The sequence below is a fragment of the Equus przewalskii genome, chromosome 30 (genome assembly GCF_037783145.1).
Source record: "Equus przewalskii isolate Varuska chromosome 30, EquPr2, whole genome shotgun sequence".
Classification (NCBI taxonomy): domain Eukaryota; kingdom Metazoa; phylum Chordata; class Mammalia; order Perissodactyla; family Equidae; genus Equus; species Equus przewalskii.
The window spans coordinates 20,644,501-20,662,166 of NC_091860.1; the positions used below are offsets into that span (position 1 = coordinate 20,644,501).

General features: G+C 38.2%; 1 long non-coding RNA gene across 2 annotated transcripts in view; it reads left to right on the plus strand.

Annotated features, from left to right (window-relative positions):
• LOC139080490 (uncharacterized) overlaps positions 1-17,666 on the plus strand; it is a 64,613-nt gene that overhangs the window by 34,530 nt on the left and 12,417 nt on the right. Inside the window, exons 2-4 of one of the 2 annotated variants that reach the window (XR_011535036.1) lie at positions 5,957-6,062; positions 7,094-7,239; positions 7,699-7,833. This is a non-coding gene — a long non-coding RNA (uncharacterized lncRNA). Of the gene's footprint in view, positions 1-5,909; positions 6,063-7,093; positions 7,240-7,698; positions 7,834-17,666 lie in introns of those variants that run through there. The other variant, XR_011535035.1, reaches the window with a different exon arrangement.

Genomic DNA, 17,666 nt, shown 5'->3' on the forward strand with positions numbered 1-17,666 from the left:
GCGAAACGTTGATGGTTATTGAAGCTGGATAATTGGCACCTGGGGTTTATTATACTCTATTTTTGGGTTTATTTGGAAATTTTTATCTAAACAATTCAATAAGGAAAAATTAAACATTTTAATTAAAAATATGGAAATTAGTTATGTGATAAAGGTACTCAGCATATATAAGAACTTTACTTTCTGTCCAGCTTAGAGAGAACATAGTTTTCAAGAATTTGACCAATTACAGCTCTTTGGAAAAGAAGTTTCTCTTTGCAAAGTTTTGTATAGTTTAGCTGAAGTTTAAAATCTATATAGTTCATGGATTTTTTTTAGGTTTTGGAAAAATTGCTAAATTCAGCGATGTCAACAGTTAAAGGAGCTAGAGCAGGACCCATCCCTCAGGGAAATATGTTCTCCACATTCTTCTTTTTGTTATTACTGCCTCATACTGGTGGATGGCGACTTCCCAGTGGTATTGGACACTTTGGCACCTTTTTGCTGTTTTCTCCCCAGGGGAAAAGGTTTTGTTTCTTGGTTTGTTTCTACTCAAGTCCGTTTTCTGAAATGTCTTCCTGAGTGGTTTCAATTCCAGGGCACCTGAAGTCAAGGAACCATGAAATTGTACGTGAATGGTGACCATAAGACCTTGGTATTCTTGATATTTAAAAGAATGCCTTGGGGCCAGTTGTGTGTCATAGTGGTTAAGTTCCACACACTGCGTTGGAGGGTTCAGATCCCGGGTGCAGACCTATACCGCTCATCAGCCAAGCTGTGGTGGCTGACCCACATACAAAATAGAGGAAGATTGGCACAGACATTAGCTCACGGCTAATCTTCCTCAAGCGAAAAAAAGAGGAAGATTTGCAAAAGATGTTAGCTGAGGGCGAGTCTTCCTCAGCAAAAAAAAAAAAAAAAAGTCTTGGAGTCATGTGGTCCTTTCCTTAACATGAATCAAACAAGCAGAACATTCTTGGTTCAACGGAACATATATAAATGTAGCAAGTGCCCTTAACAAACTCACGGGTATAACCAAAAAGACAACATGGAAACCCAGGAAAATTGAAACTTTTTGAAAAGGTCACCTAGGGTAGGAGACCTGTCTTGGCAAGGTGTTTTTGAAGGATGTTGTCATTCATTCCACAACCTAGTTAAGGCTTGTCTTCCTCACTGGGTAGTGTTTATTTTCATTTTGTCGCTCATATTTATTGTATAGCTGCTGAACTACGAGATTCATTATAGCAGTCATGCCAGAAAGTGAGAATTTCTTTTGTCTGGCTTTTAGGAGGTTAGCAGAAAAAATAATGGAAGACATGCTGGAGCAAAAACAGGAGTAAAAGGCACTGAGGCCGTGCAAGGCCACTGCCGCCTAGTAAAGTCTCCATCTGTAAGACTGCCAGCCACAAGTGGAGAGAGCAATGGTGCTGTCTACTTGGGGCTCCTGAAATGGTGCCAAGACTGGATTCCTTCAGTCCCTCCTGTTTTTAACACAAATGGACAAAATGAAACTGGTTCCTGGGGCAGTGTCAAAACAGCTTTCCTCATCTCATGGAAATTTCCAGAAGCTTGGGACTTGGAGGCAGAATTCGGGGTGGGGACATTGGTATCGGAGTACATTTGCCTCCACTTTCACTCCCACACACCTTGTTTAGTTGTAGAACAGGCTACGCTAAATCAGAGAGAAATTCCACACACTATTAGATCACTCATTGATCCAATCAATATCTGTTGAGCTGACAATATGGCCACCATTTTGCAGGGTGCTATGGTGTGGTAGGGACTGAGATATTATGCTACCTGTCCTTGTATCATTTATAGTCCAACAATACCTGGAATAATTCATTATTTGTAAAGAGGCGGAACCTTGGTCTTGGTGGATTTGATTATTAGGAAGAGAGACAGTGTCCTTTGGACTTGCCACTATAGTCCTTCTATTTCCTATATATGTGTATTTGTATGACATCAATTTGTTCTTCTAGGACTCTAACCCAAACCAGTTATTTAGTGGATGGGGCCAAGGGACTAGCAATAGTCTGTAAGTTCACTCCAATACCCATTTTTCTGGTGAAATAGGACAATCTGCTTAAATCTCTAAAGTTTTGGTTCTGCTATGTCATCCGTGGGTGCTCTATGAACTGAGAATTGAATACTCACATTAGAAAAAAATAAACTTGAAATCTCAGTGAGGTTGTTCAAGTGTCTGGGTGGTCTGGGTCACATGTGTTCTAAATTTTGTTTTGAGCTATTCCACTGACTTATTGAAATGTGACACTGTATATTGTGTCAACCTGGCCATTGTAAATCAAGGGGTCCCAGTCAAACACATGGTAAACATTTTACTACAGAATAATGATGTCTCCCTAAGAGGAGTATTGACCTTGGCTTCCACCACTAATTGAAAAGATAGAATATGGGCTTTACATGCTGACTCCAGCATTTACTAGTTGTATGACCATGAGAACTTGAGCAAGTTAATACAACCTCTCTAAACTATTGCTTTAGTTCATCATCAATAAAATGGGGCTGATAATATTTGCCTTAAAGGGTTGTAGTGATTAAATGATAAAGTATCCAGGAGAATGTTGATAAATAGTATGGTTATACGGCGGCTGCTCAATGCATGGTAACTATGAATGAATTAATGATTAGTGTCCCAGTGCAGCGAAAAGTCAGAGAGAAAGGGGACCAAGGGGAAGACTTCATATTACTATGGGATGTGAAGAAATTCCTGATAAACCATGATGAATAGGAACTATTTCCGAAGGAAGCCTTCGAATCTCTTTTTCATTAGATTCTTGAAAATAAGACAGTATCCATTTACTCAAAGAGTTCACTATAGAGTCACTTGCCCCCGAGGTGCGCTTCCGGTTCTGGGAAATGTCTGTTAGCAGAAGACTTGCTCCTGAGATTCGCCCATGAGCTCAGACACAGACCCTTCTCATAAGCTTGTCCCTGCAACAGCCCCTACCTTCCAGCTTGCCACGAGACCAGTTCACCGGCCTTTGGCAGTTTTGTTTGCAAGTTTGACGGAGCAGAGCTAATACTGAAGCAGTATTTATAGGTCCTTTAAAAATGACTGAGATTACCACGGAAACTCAAGGCAAAATGACAAAACTCCAAGGCAGGGGGTATTCTTTGCTTAATTGCTTATGAAAAGATGTGAAAGGAACGGAAAGTTCAGGCCTGTTAAAATGATAGATCTATTCAACAGGAGGAACTGAAAGAATAGGTAACACCTCCCTCGGGGAGGCCCCAAACAGCACTGTTGAAATCATTGGCTCTGTGGAAGCATTTTGATGAGAGAGTTTAGTTACACTACCTCTCGGATTCATGCTGGGATGAAAAAAAAGAAAAAAGGCTTATGTTACATTGACTATTATACGATTAAACTGAGGATCTCTGGGGAGAAAAACAAAATGGTTAGCATATATGCTTCTTGGCTGGATTTTAAATCCCTTTTTAAGAAATTCCCTGTAGTTTCATCAAGAATTAAATGAGTGTTTTCTAAGTTTCGGTGAACGCAGACACTAGATTTTTTTTTGTATCACTATGTAAAGAAGGCATATCCCAGGTATTCAGTGCTAAGTGCAGACTGCACAGCATTATAAAACATGAAGGGCTCTTAAAGTTTCATTTAAAACTTAAGCATGTAGTAGAGAACAAAATTAAACCTCTATTTAAAAAGTGCAGCTTTATTCCAAACGTTCCTTGTAAAGACTATAGGGCTTTCAGAACTAATTTCCGTACAACTCTCATACGAAAGTGGTTTGTAAAAGCTGTGGGTTATTAGGGCTTGATGAGGAAAGTACTGTTGCATATAATTTAAGCCACACCAATTATCAGTGACTACTTAGAAAGCTGATGGGAGAATGACCGCTTAATTCTTCTTTATGAGTAAAGCAAAAAAATGATATGTCAGAATGAGGGACAAAGTTTGGGTGCTATTATGATGGTATTATTTCCAGGAACCAGCACTGCCCAAATTCTGTTTTGTGACTCACTCCTCCTCTGCAAAGTGCTCTTGACCTGAGAGTGAGACTGAAGGTGGAAAAGCTAAATGGAAAACGAAATACAGGACCTCTTTTTATCTGAGGATAACTGATACTAGAAAAAAGCCATTCAGCTGGAATCCACTTAAAGTGGGGACTAAAATGCCATTGTAGACAGTGTAAAACAGGTTTGATAGGTATGACTTTTGAAAAATAAAATGCAAACATAAAAATGATTTTATTTTGTCTTATAATTAACAAAATGATTTTATAATGACAATTGTGTACTAAATCATTTGCTCAACCATAAATAAATCGTGTTCATTTTGACAGATGTGACAGATTGTTACTATGGTGGCCCTCAACGAGCCATGCTTCTTTGTATTTGTATTCTTATGAGTCCCCTTACACGTTGATTCTGGACTTGGCCATGTGACTAGCTTTGGCCAATGGGACATTAGCAGGAGTGATGCAAGTGAAGGACCAGTAAGTCCTTGCACATCAGGCCTTTTCATCTTGGGATGCTTCTTCTTGGAACCCATCTGCCATGCCATGAAAAAACATAAGCTACCATGTGGTGAAGCCCCTCTGGAGGAGAACTGAGGCCCCCTAGCCAACTCTAGCTGAGCTCCCAGCCAGCAGCCAGTACCAATTTCCAGCCATATGTGAGTCTATTTAAAATCTTCTGGACGTCCCAATTCCAAGCCAACAACATGTGAAGCATAACCACCTGGTCAACCCATAGAGCTGTAAAAATAATAATAAATTGTTATAAGCCATCAAATTTGGGGATGGCTTGTTATCCAGCAACAGATAACTAAAACAGAAACTGTTACCTGAAAGTGAGGTCCTGCCATAACATGTGACATTGTTTTTGAGTCTGATAGAAGGAATGGAGAAGTTTGGAAGAGACTGTTAGTGGCGACTGGAAGGTCAGCGAGGAAATTCCTATCAGAAGCTGAAGAAAAGAGAACTTGAGTTACTTGTCGGCAGAATAATTAGCAAAACTCTTTGCCTGTGGTAATATAGGAAATAGAAAAGATATCTAATGAACTTGTGGATCTAGCTAAGGAGATTTTCAGGCAGAATGTTGAAAGTGCTATCTGGCTTCTTTTAGCTTCCCATGGTAAAATACAGGAGGAACAAGTTGAGCCAAAGAAGGAACTGTTCAGATTTCAAGCAGAATTTAGAACTAAAAAGAAGCTAGAACTTATGGGCATGATAGTAGAATTGTTTTTCATCACCAATCTCTCCAAGAAAAAATTTCTTAATGTAAGAAATGGCCTTGGCTTGAAGTTGAATTCAGGGTGCTGGCAGTAAAATATGATGTTGGGGTCAAGTTCTCTGTTAAGGCAGATTTAAGAAAGATTTAAGGAGTGTTTTAAGGATCCTCTCAGCTAGATGTAGACTTCTAAGAATCTGAAGGGTATTTTCCCACAGCACTCTGGTTTTCAGCCCCAGAAAGAAGATCTTGTCTTGAAGATCCTCTTGATCTTGAACAGATTTGTGAGTGTGGTTTGTCTGAATAGATTATAGTTTGATACATAGAAAACTACAAAATTTGTAACGAAATTATACTAGCCTGGATTAAAAAGACAGAGATAGTTCAGAATGAAAAGATGCCTCAAGACCCCCAAACTCTTACGGGGAAGAAGCAAACTAAGAAAGAAACTCAGTTACAAACCTGGGTCATTTCTCTTGTAAATAGAAGGATATGTCAGAGACTGAGCCTAGAGCACAGAGGGCAGAGGTAAGAGCCATGGAGAATCACTCCCAGGGAACAGAACTGGGCCATAATCAAGAAACTGGCTACATGCGGCTGGCTGGATTTCAAAATGGCTGTGGACCAGTAACTGCTGTATACTTTCCATTTTCAACCTTCTTGAGTGGGAGTTTCCATTGCAGTTTTCCTGTCTTTACCTCTTCATTGTATGTTAGGTGTGTGAGGGCCAGAAAACCTGTCTCTTTGATTTACACTTCTTCAGATCAAGCTGTGCCCAAGAGACCTTGGTTGCATCTGGACTTGATTTGGATGATGAGATTCTGTATCTGATACCATAATGGGATAAGAACTTGGGAGCTTTGAAGAGGGTAAGTATATTTTGCACATGAGAAGGACATGACCCATTAGAGACCAAAGGACTCTACTGCACTTTGTACAGTACTGTACTGTACTTAGTACTTTGTACTGTACTGTACTTAGACTGTACTTTGGTGGCCCTCAATGAGCCTCATCTCCTGGTATTTAGATCTTTGTGTAGTTCCTTCTCTCATTGACTCTGGGCTTGGCTATGTGACTAGCTTTGGACAATGGGATTTTCGCAAGTGTGATACAACTGGAGACTTGATAAGCACATGCACCTTGGGGTTTGTTCCCTTGAAACAGTCCTTCTTGAAACCTAGGTACTAAGCTATGTGAAAGCACAACCAATCATATGGAGGAGAACTGAGGCCCCCTGAACACTTCGAATTAAGTTCCTAGCCAATGGCCAGCAGCAACTTCCAGCCATGTGAATGAGGCCATGCTGGACTTTCTTGTCATTCGAGCATCCCAGTCAATAACATGTGAAGGGCATATTCATCCATTCATTCATTCATTTAATAAACATTTGAATGCCTGCTCAGTGTCAGTCATTCTATCTAGTGTTTATATTATTAATGTAGGTTTGTAAAATGTATTTTTCAAAGCTATAATGTATAAAGTGGTGTCACTGGCACTAAGTCAAAATATTTGTAAACAGAACAAAGTCAGTAATGGAAAATTTGGAAAAAGGAAATATTTTTCAACAAAGTTCTTTACCTTAGGGGTAGAAGTTGCTGAAATAGTGACTACATCATGCCTTTGCAATGAGAACACAGATAGAAAGGTTGATAAATGCAGAGTGCTAGTGAAAAATTACTTAGGGGAAAAATACTCTAATCGTGATGCCTTTGGGGTTTTGTTATAAATGAAAAAAATGTTGGACTTTTTCCTGATGCCAAAAAAAACGAGCCGCAATCAGCACTATCTGCTTCTATTTGCATTTTAGAGTAATCTTTATTAACCCTTTTAACGCAGTGCTTTCATAGTAAATATAAGAATACCCAAACTTTTTCCACACTTTCAATTCATTTCTCAACAGTCATCAGTGTCCTACCAAGCTGAAAATACTGTGAGATCCTTCCTCCAGAATCAGAGGTCACTTCTCCAGCAAGCTTTTCAACAGGGTTTTAACTCTTCTATGCAGCTGGCAAAAACATTGATCCAGCAAACTGAAAACACACAGTGGTATGTATGTTTGCAGTCTTTATAAACTTTCCCATGTATGCTATTCTATCAGCTTTACACATTCCCTGAGCAGATACTGGTGAGCTGAGATATCAGGCAAGTGCTCAGAGGTGAGAACTGATTTAGTATGCAGTTTGTGAATTTGCAGTCTGTTGAATGGGCCCAGCTATGGGTCTTCCCTTCAGCAGGAGGGGTCTTGCCGTTTAAGAACTTTGTTCCATCTGCCATGGCTTCTACCACCTCCCCAGGAGACTTCACTTCCTATGGGAAAGAGCCACTTGTTGACAACATCTCAGAGAAACCCGGGGCAGCTTTATGATAATAACACATATTCCTCTCCCATCCTTCCCCAATTTTGGCTTATTTTTTTCATTCATTCCAAAGACACTAATGTGAAAGGAAGGTCAATGAAACCCATCTTGTTCTCAGTCTGAGGTTTGGCTATGCTCTCTTGTATAGAGGGAAGCTTGGTTTCGTAGAGACTTACCTGAGACCCAGCATGCTGAATCTTAACCTTGTCAGTTACAAGGACATTTAATTGAAGGTGTTTCAGAGGATGTCGAACGAGAAGATTTTCAAGCCATTCTTTCCCAGGTAAAGGTTACGTCTTCAAAAGCTGGCTTTTCTCTCTCTAACCAATCAATTGTACCAACTTGACTATTGATGGATGTATACCCCAAGAGGGCAGGGTCTTCTTTGATTTATTCATTGCTGTATTGCTAGTGCCTAGAATAGTGCCTGACACCTAGTAGTTGAGACGTAAATGTTGAAAGTTATTTGTTGACTGATGACTATAGAGTGTCAAAATGCTCAATCCATACCTAGTGTTTCCATTCAATATCTAAAAAGTTAATCAGGAAGATATTGGGAATTTGGCTTGAAGGACTTAAAATTACAGCAATTCTTAGAGCCTCCTCTCAGTTACTTGAAAAATCGACTGGTCTCCCTGTTTCTGTTTTGCCAACTGTGCAAAGGACTATTGGCAGTGTCTTCATGAGGAGAGTAGAGTGAGGAAGCAAGCATAGTGCTTAACCAAGTGCTCATAACACCCAACAAAGAGTGATACATTTCTGTGGGGTGCTTGTCAACTCCAAACTTGGCTCATTCTTTTTCTGAAATGAGACGCTTAAAATGACACAGATTATGATATCTCTCAAGAGTTCAGGCCCCTCCTTTCTGTCCCCTCCTGACAGGTCAGATTGTTATGGACTCAGCACTACAAGGGTCATTTAAGCTAAATCTTAGTCCCCGAATTGGTTGAATTTGCAACCGTTATAGACAATGACTACACGTCCTAAACCTGCCTCCTGAAAATGTATCATGTGTGAATGTGCAGAGGAAGAAAAATGCATGTTGTGTCTCAGCAGTCCCATAACATTCCTTTTATAGAACAAGATTCCAACAGAGTTTTGACACACAAAGTTATCTCTCAAGAAGGAGGCCTCATTTGGGAGCCAGGGGACGCCAGGCAGAGATTCCTAACCCCGAGCCCCATTCCCAGCACCCCCAACGGCCTGTAGTTATGTGACCCCAGGCAAGGCATTTAACCTCTTGGGGCTCCATCTTCTTTATCTGTGAAATAACATTGGCTTCCTGCCTCCCAAGGATACCAGAAGGAAGAATGAGTTAACATTTACATAGCACGTTGGGAGCCTCCAAGAAAGGCTGTGCACAACTGGGAATATGACATAAAGAGAAGAATGTCTTTTAGTTTTAAATTGTTGGTCTCTGGTCAGCCTTGCTGGGCCCATTTCCTGGATACAGTATTAAAAAACAGGCAAAAGTCAAAGGAAGTTCTGAACCTAATTCAGATGGGATAATGGAATCATAGCTGCTGGAGGTTTGTTTTCATTTGTTAACCTTGGGGCAAGGAGATCTGTGGGGGAGGTAACATGATTGCTTTTGGGAGAAGTATCTGACTTTGGACGGTATTTAGACAACAGACAAGCACACCTATGGGAGAACAGCAGTAGGCACAGATGGAGCGGCTGAAATTCGGAGTTCATCAGAATGGGGAGCTCTTGGAGGGTAGGAATTGTGCCTCGTGTGTCTTATCTCTCCAGTATCCTTCCAGTGCCTGACATATAGCTGCTACTTACTTTGTGTTTATCTAGTGAGTAAACTGACTAGGATCTGAATGGCAGCTTCATCCTTTACCAGCAATGTGCCCCTTTTCCTTAATTGTAAATTGGAAGCAATAACACCATCTTCGCAGGGCTATTGTGAGTGTTAGATGAGTGATATGTGTAAAGTGCCCAGCACACTGTCTGACATGCTTTGGGGGCACAGGATCACAGTAGCTGTTGTGATGACTGTTGGCTGTCTTACCACTAGTGCTGGGGACACAGGGCAGTGCTGTAGTAAATGACGGATGGGTCCGCATTGTGGCTTTGGTACATATGTATCAGCTCCCGGAGAGCAATGTTGAACCTTTTTGGAACTTGGTTCCTCATCTGTATAAGAGGGTGGTAAAATTTGGTCTACTTTGCAGCTCAATGTCTAGAACATAGAATATGATAAAGGGTCCTGGACGTGCTTTAAAGATGTTTTATTGTAACATACATCAGGAGGAGACATAAAATGTATTTATGAGACAAAGTGAATGACCAAATGACCGCTGAGTTCAAGACATGGAACATTGCCAGCACCCAAAGGCCCATCATGTGCCCGCAGATCATTCATACTCTTCTTTCACTTAACACTATATCATGTGCCTGTCATTTAGAATATTTAAACATATGTTTACCTGTGATAAACTATTCAAATATATGAATGTGTGACAATTTATAAACCACTTTCTGCTTGTTGTCAATTTGGGTTGTTCCCACATACTATATTAAGTTCTTATAAACACAGATCTATTTCATTCTCCCAAAATGCCTGTTGCTTCTTGCACAATTACCGCACCGTTTCAAGCATTGTACAATATACTTTAATATCTGGAAGGGAAAATTATTCCTGACAATTCTTTTTCAAAAACTTCTTAGCTATTCCACTTACTTATTAAATTTTCTTCTTTTTATTTTGAAATATTCTCAAACTTACAGAAAAGTTGCAGGTCCAGTATCAACAAATTTTCTTCCTGAACCATTTGAGAATAAGTTTGTACATTATACCCAATCACCTGAAAATAAATTAGTGTGTATTTCCTACAATCAAGGGCATAGAAATTGAATATTAGCATTTGTATGTGACCATCACCAAAACTTCAGACCCCATTCAAATTTTGCCGCTAGTTCCAATAATATTCTCTACAGTAAAAGGATTCAGTTCAGAATCATACGTTGCATTTAGTCTTCTGCATGTCTTTTTCATTTCCTCAAATTTGGAACAGCTCTTAGGTCTTTTATTGATTCTTGTGAACTTAACACTTTTGAAGATTATAGGCCAATGATTTTATAGACTATTCCTCAATTTGTGTTCGTCTGATATTTCTTCCCAATTATATTTATGTTATACATCTTCGGCAGGAATATCAGAGAAGCGATACTGTGTTCCTCTCATTGCATTTTTTCAGGTGGCACATGATTTCAATTTGTCCCGTTATTCAGGATGTCTAGGGCGGTATCTGCTAGGCTTCTCCGACTATAAGTTGATCTTTTTCCCTTTGTAATAAATATTTTGTTGGGAGCCATTTGTAACTATGTAAATATCCATAAAATGTTCTATTTATTCATTTATGTTGATACTACTGTGGATTCATGATTTTCTATATAGTTCTATGGTTTATAAGCAATTACTATCATTATTAATTTTAATTGATCACTGGGAGCCCCTTCAGGTTGGTTGTGTGTGTGTGTGTGTGCACGCATGTATACATCCCAGTTATTCTTTGAGCACTCCCTTACTTTTTGGCACAGCAATATTCCTGGCTTATGTGAGAATTTTTATGTCCATCCCCCAACCACTCTCTGAAATCAGCCATTTCACCAAAGAGCCCTGGTTCCTTTTAGTGGAGAACGATATTTAGAAACCAAGATCTGAGTGCTAGCTGTTCTCATTCCTACTGGAATGTCACTCTCCTAGGCCCTCTCAGCGGACAGAGCTAGGGAGTGGACGTGTGTGTGTGTGTATCAGGGTGTCCCACAAGTCAGTGCAGTTTTAGATTTTAGTAACTTTAGAAGTACAAATGCTATAAATGAACAAAAACATCATTGGGAAGTTTAGTTGTTTATGCTTCTTTGCACTTAGTTTTGTGAATTTTGCATAATATATTTTTAATTTTCAGTTCTTGTTTGTGACTTTTTATGGATTAGATTTTTTTTTTTACTGAGCTAAAATTATATATAACATTATATAAGTTTTGGGTGTACCACATCATAATTCGACATCTGTATACCCTACAAAATGATCACTACTAAAAGTCTGGTTACCATCCATCACCATGACTCCTTTACCCATTTCACCCACCCCCAACCCGCTTCCCCTCTGGTAACCACCAATCTGTTCTCTGTATCTATGAGTTTGTTTTTTTGTTTGTTTGTTCATTTGTTTTAGTTTTTAGATTTCACATATGAGTGAAATCATATGATATTTGTCTTTCTCTGTTTGACTTACTTCACTTAGCATAATACCCGCAAGGTCCATCCATGTTGTTGCAATTCCAACATTTCATTCTTCATTATAGCTGAGTAGTATTCTATTGTGTATGTATATAAAAACCACATCTTCTTTATCCATTCATCCATCAATGGCTGTTTTCATATCTTGGCTGTTGTAAATAATGCTACAATGAACATAGGAGTGTACATATCTTTTTGAATTAGTGTTTTCATGTTCTTCGGATAAATACCCAGAAGTGGAATGGCTGTATCATATAGTAGTTCTATTCTTTATTTTTTGAGGAATCTCCACACTGTTTTCCGTAGTGGCTGCACCAATTTAAATTCCCACCATCAGTGTATGGATGGGGATGTCTGAGGCCAGTGAACTAGTAGAGGAGGTTCTCACGTTTGGCCACCTCCGTCAGCTGATCTATTGCCATTATATTTTTCTTGTGGGATCACATCAAAACTGTCATGTATGCATCAAAACATCATTCTTCCAACAAATTAGATAAACTAGATGAAATGGACAAATCCCTGGAAAGGTAGAGTTGACCAAAACTGACTCAAAATGAAATGGAAAATCTGAATGGATCTATAACAAGTAAAGAGATTGAGTCAGTAATAAGAAAAAAAAAACTTCCCACAAAGAAAAGCACAAGAACACATGGTTTCACTGATATAGTCTACCAAATGTTTAAAGAAGAATTAAAACCAATAAATCAGAAATTCTTCCAAAAGACAAAAGGTGAGAGGACACTCCCTCACTCATTCTATGAGGCCAGTACTACCTTGATACCAAAACCAAAACATAAATGTCACAAGAAATGAATTACAGACCAGTATCTCTTATGAATACAGATGCAAAAATTCTCAAAGAAAAATACTAGCAAACTGAATCCAGCAACATATAAAAAGAATTATACACCATGACCAAGTAGGATTTATCCCAGGACTGCAAGGTAGAAAATCAATATAACATATTAATAGATGTAAAGGACAAAAATCACATGATTGTACCAATAGAAAAAGAAAAAACATTTGACAAAATCTAACACCCCTTATGAAAAAATTAGAAATTAGAAATAAAAGGGAGCATCCTCAATGTGATAAAGGGCATCTGAAACAAACCCACAGCTAACTTCATACTTAAGGGTGAAAGACTGAAATCTTTCCCCCTAAAATCAGGAAAAAGACACAGATTTTGCTCTTGCCAATTCTATTCAATATTGTATTGGAAACTCTAGCCAGGATAATTAGCAAGAAAAAGAAACAAAAGGCATCAAGATTGGAAAAGAAGTAAAACTATCTTTATTTGCTGATGATTATTTTATAGAGAAAATCCTAAGAAACTGACAAAAACTACTGGAGCAAATAGATGAGATCATCAGGGTTGCAGGATACAAAATCGATATACAAAAACAAGTTGTATTTCTACACACTAGCAATAACCAACCCAAAAATGAAATTAGGAAAACAATTCCATTTATGAATAGTATCCAAAAAAGAATAAAATGTGTAGGAATAAATTTGATGAACAAGTGCAAGACTCGTACACTGAAAACTACAAAACTTCAGAGGAAGAAAATAAAGAAGGCCCAAATAAATGAAAGACATCTCCTGTTCCTTGATTAAAAGATTTAATATGGCAATGCTCACCAAATTGATCTACACATTCATTCCAGGAATCAAAGTTGGTTCAACACTTGGTGGCTAGAATCAAAATTACAGACAAATGTTGTTGAGGATGTGGAGAAATTTGAACCCTCATACATTGATGGTGGGATTGGAAAATGGTTGTGTCTTTGGAAAACGGTTTGGCAATTCCTCAAAATGTTAAACATAGATGTACCATATGACCCAGCAATTCCACTCCAAGAGAATTGAAGACATATATTCATACAAAAACTTGTAAATGAATGTTCACAGGATCATTATTCATAACAGGAAAAAGTGGAGACAACCCAAATGTTCAGTAACTGATGAATGGATAAAGAAAATGTGGTATAGCCATACAATAGAATATTATTCAGCCATAAAAAGGGATAAGGTACTCACTCAGTTCATAACATGGATGAACCTGGAAAGCATTATGTAAAGTGAAAGTAGCCTAAAACAAAATGCTTCATATTGTATGATTGCATTTATAAGAAGTCCAGAACAGGAAAATCTATAGACATAGAAAGTAAATTAGTAGTTGCCACAGGTTGAGGGGAGGGGGAAATTCAGAGTGACTGGTAATGGGTCCCGGGTTTCATTTTGGGGTGATGAAAATGTTCTGGGATTACATAGTGGTGATAGTTGCACAACTTTGTGGATATACTAAAAAGCACTGAATTGTATACTGTAAAAGAATGGACTTTTATGGAATGTCAATTACATCTCATAAAAAAGCAAAGCCAATGAGAGTCTTAAAAAAAAACACCCTATTTTTGATGATCCAAAGGCTAGAATTATAAATGAAACCTTTGCTATCACTGAGGAGCAGCTGATGAAGTTTTACAAGATTTGAAAATTGACTAGAATGATGTATACCACAATATAGTAATTATGTTGAATTTAAAACCTCATTTTATTTCTAAGTTTTGATATGTGAATACACTCATGATACATGACCCCATAATATATCCATCATCCCCAAAAGTTTCCTCATGTCTCTTTGTAATCCTTCCTTCTCACATCTCTCACTGGGCTCTAGGCAACCCCTGGTTTTATTTCTGTTACTATATGATATTTTGAATTTCCTAGAATTTTATATAAAGGAAACCATACAGTAAATACTCTTTTTAAAAAAATCTGGCTTCATTCACTTGGCATAATTATTTTGAGATTCATCCATAGTTTAGCATGTATTAATAGTTCATTCCTTTTTTATTGCTGAGTAATATTTCATTTTATATCAGTTTGTTTATCCATTTACCTGTAGAAGGACATTGGGGTTGTTTCCAGTTCTTGGCTATTACAAATAAAGCTACAATGACATTCATATTCATGTCTTTGTATGGGATATGCTTTAATTCTCTTGGGTAGATACCTAAGAGTGGAATGGCTCCATCACATGTTTAACTTGTTAAGGAACTAATTGTTTTCCTAAGTGGTTGTACTATTTGCAGTCCCACCAGCAATTCATGAGAGTTCCAGTTCCTCCACATTCTCAACAACACTTGGTATGGTCAGTCTCTTTAATTTTGCCATTCTACTAGGCATGTAGGGGTACTTCACGATGGGTGTAATTTGCATTTCTCTAATGACTAATAATGCTAAGCGTATTTTCATGCACTTAGTTGCCATCCTGATATCTTCCTTGGTGAAGTGTCTATTCAAGTACTTTGCCTATTTTCATATCAGTTTTTTGGTCTTATTACTGGGTTTTGAGAGTTCTTCGTGTATTTTGGATACGCATTCTTCGTGAGATGCATGCTTTGCAAATATTTTCTTCAAATCTGTGGGTTGACATTTCATTCCCTAAACAGTGTCTTTTGAAGAGTAGGAGTTTTAAAGTTTGATAAAGTCCGATTTTTGATAAAGTCCAAGTTAGCAGAGGCTTTCTCCTATAAGTTTTTTTATTTGATTGAGGTCATAATAGTTTGTAACATTGTGAAATTTCAGTTGCACATTATGGTCAGTCACCATATATAGGTGTCCCATTACCCTTTATGCCCAACTCCCCAACCCCCTACCCCTCTGGTAACCACTAATCTGTTCTCTTTGTCCATGTGTTTGTTTATCTTCTACATATGAATAAAATAATATGGTGTTTGTCTTTCTCTCTCTGGCTTATTTCACTTAATGTAATACCCTCAAGGTCCATACCTGTTGTTGCAAATGGGACAATTCTGTCTTTTCTGATGGCTGAGTAGTATTGCATTGTGTATATATACCACATCTTCTTTGTCTATTCATCACTTGATGGGCACTTGGGTTGCTTCCTCATGTTGGCTATTGTGAATAATTCTGCAATGAACATAGAGTGCATATGTCTCTTTGAATTGTGGATTTCAAGTTCTTTGGATAAATACCCAGCAGTGGAATAGCTTGGTTGTATGGTATTTCTATTTTTAATTTTTTGAGAAATCTCCATACTCTTTTCCATAGTGGCTGCACCAGTTTGCATTCCCATCGGCAGTGTATGAAGGTTCCCTTTTCTCCACATCCTCTCCAACATTTGTTGTTTTTTGTCTTGGTAAATATAGCCATTCTGACCAGTGTAAGGTGATATCTCATTGTAGTTTTGATTTGCATTTCCCTAATAATTAGTGATATTGAACATCTTTTCATGTGTCTGTTGGCCATGTGTATATCTTCTTTGGAAAGATGTCTGTTCATGTCCTCTGCCAAATTTTTGATTGGGCTGTTTTCTTGTTGTTGAGTTGTGTGAGTTATTTATATCTTTTGGAGATTAACCCTTTGTCAGATAAATGATTTGCAGACATTTACTCCCAGTTGGTGGGTTGTCTTTTTGTTTTGATGCTGGTTTCCTTTGTCATGCAGACGTTCTTTAGTCTGATGAAGTCCCATTTGTTTACTTTTTCTTTTGTTTCCCTTGCCTAAGTCGACATGGTATTGGAAAAGATCCTTCGAAGATCGATGTCAAACAGTGTATTCCCTATATTTTCTTCTAGGAGTTTTATTGTTTCACATCTTACCTTCAAGTCTTAAATGTATTTTGAGTTAATTTCTGTGTATGGTGAAAGACAGTGGTCTACTTCCATTCTTTTGCATGTGGCTCTCCAGTTTTCCCAACACCATTTATTGAAGAGACTTTCCTTTCTCCATTGTATGTTCTTAGCTCCTTTGTTGAAGATTAACTGTCCATAGATGTGTGGTTTTATTTCTGGGCTTTCAGTTCTGTTTCATTGATCTGTGTGTCTGTTTTTGTGCCAGTACCATGCTGTTTTGATTACTGTAGCTTTGCAGTATATTTTTGAAGTCAGGGATTGTGATGTTTCCAGGTTTGTTCTTTTTTTCTCAGGATTGCTTTAGCTATTTGGAGTCTTTTGTTGCTTCATATGAATTTTAGGATTCTTTGTTCTATATCTGTGAATAACGTCATTGGGATTCTGGTTGGGATTGCATTGAATCTGTAGATTGCTGTAGGCAGCAGGTACATTTTATCTATGTTTATTCTTCCAATCCATGTGCATGGAATATCATTCCATTTCTTTATGTCATCATCAGTTTATTTCAATAATGTCTTACAGCTTTCATCATATAGGTCTTTCACCTCCTTGGCTAAATTTATTTCTAGATATTTTATTTTTTTTTGTGGTTGTAAAGAGGATTGTATTCTTGAGTTCTCTTTCTGTTAGTTCTTTATTAGAGTATAGAAATGCACCTGATTTTTGTAAGTTAATTTTGTACCCTGCACTTTGCTGTAGTTGTTGATTATTTCTAACAGTTTTTATAGATTCTTTAGGGTTTTCTATATATAAATCATGGTGTCTGCAAACAGCAAGAGTTTCACTTCTTCCTTGCCAATTTTCTTTTTTTTTTTTTTTTAAAGATTTTGTTTTTTCCTTTTTCTCCCCAAAGCCCCCCGGTACATAGTTGTGTATTCTTCGTTGTGGGTTCCTCTAGTTGTGGCATGTGGGACGCTGCCTCAGCGTGGTCTGACGAGCAGTGCCATGTCCGCGCCCAGGATTCGAACCGACGAAACACTGGGCTGCCTGCAGCGGAGCGCGCGAACTTAACCACTCGGCCACGGGGCCAGCCCCGTTCCTTGTCAATTTTCATATCTTTTATATCTTTTTCATGCCTAATTGCTCTGGCCAAAACCTCCAGTACTATGTTAAATAAGAGTGGTAAGGGTGGGAACCCTTGTCTTGTTCCTGTTCTCAGAGGGATGGCTTTCAGTTTTTTCCCATTGAGTATGGTGTTGACTGT